The sequence below is a fragment of the Penaeus monodon genome, chromosome 32 (assembly GCF_015228065.2).
Source record: "Penaeus monodon isolate SGIC_2016 chromosome 32, NSTDA_Pmon_1, whole genome shotgun sequence".
NCBI lineage: Eukaryota > Metazoa > Arthropoda > Malacostraca > Decapoda > Penaeidae > Penaeus > Penaeus monodon.
The window spans coordinates 13,819,595-13,820,384 of NC_051417.1; positions in this window are offsets into that span (position 1 = coordinate 13,819,595).

Sequence of the window (790 nt, forward strand, 5' to 3'; positions counted from 1 at the left end):
GGGGGGGGGGATACACTGCAGGTCTCACGACTCATCTCCCTCGGCAATCTGTCCGTCTCCTCCTTGACCGAAGGTTAAACTTGCATTTCCCTAATTATCTGGACATCATTTCTCCATTAATTCCAAGCGCTCAGTCCAACCTCAGTCGTCCTGGTCGTTGCCCCCACCACGTCCTCCTCTGCACGACCTTGCAGCATTGCCAGTGTCTAGGTCACCAGAGCCCCGAACACCTGTGAACGGTTGCAACACTGCCGAAGGTCCGTGTGGGCGTCTGGGCGAAAGACCGTAGAGATAAAACTGTCAGCTGTTCCTGCTGGTGACTCACCCTTGTCTACCGCTGCCAGCTTTCACAAACTCTGAATATCATAGTTACAGTGGACTTTATTTCTACGCTATGCCCGACCCCCATCGCAGACCTACAGCAAATATCTGCACCGATTATTATTTATTTACTAATGCTTTTATTAAAATAAACTATTTGTAAAGAAATGCTTTTGAATCACATGTCTGCCAGCAGAATCGATGCACTTCGAGCTTGCATAGAAATAAGAGATAGAAAAGTTGCTACGATAGTGAAAAAAAAAACTGCAAAACGTTTCTAACATATTTTTGTACATAATGTTGCTCTAAGTCAACCCTCATAACCATGAGACAGATGAGGATAGAAGGAAATGAATCAGTAATGAAACACTCTCACAGGCACAAACACTAATGAACTAACGTAACTATGTTTAATGGCCTGCTTGTTTGGAAATGGTTTCTTTGTACTTCATTCTTGTCTTCCGTTAGC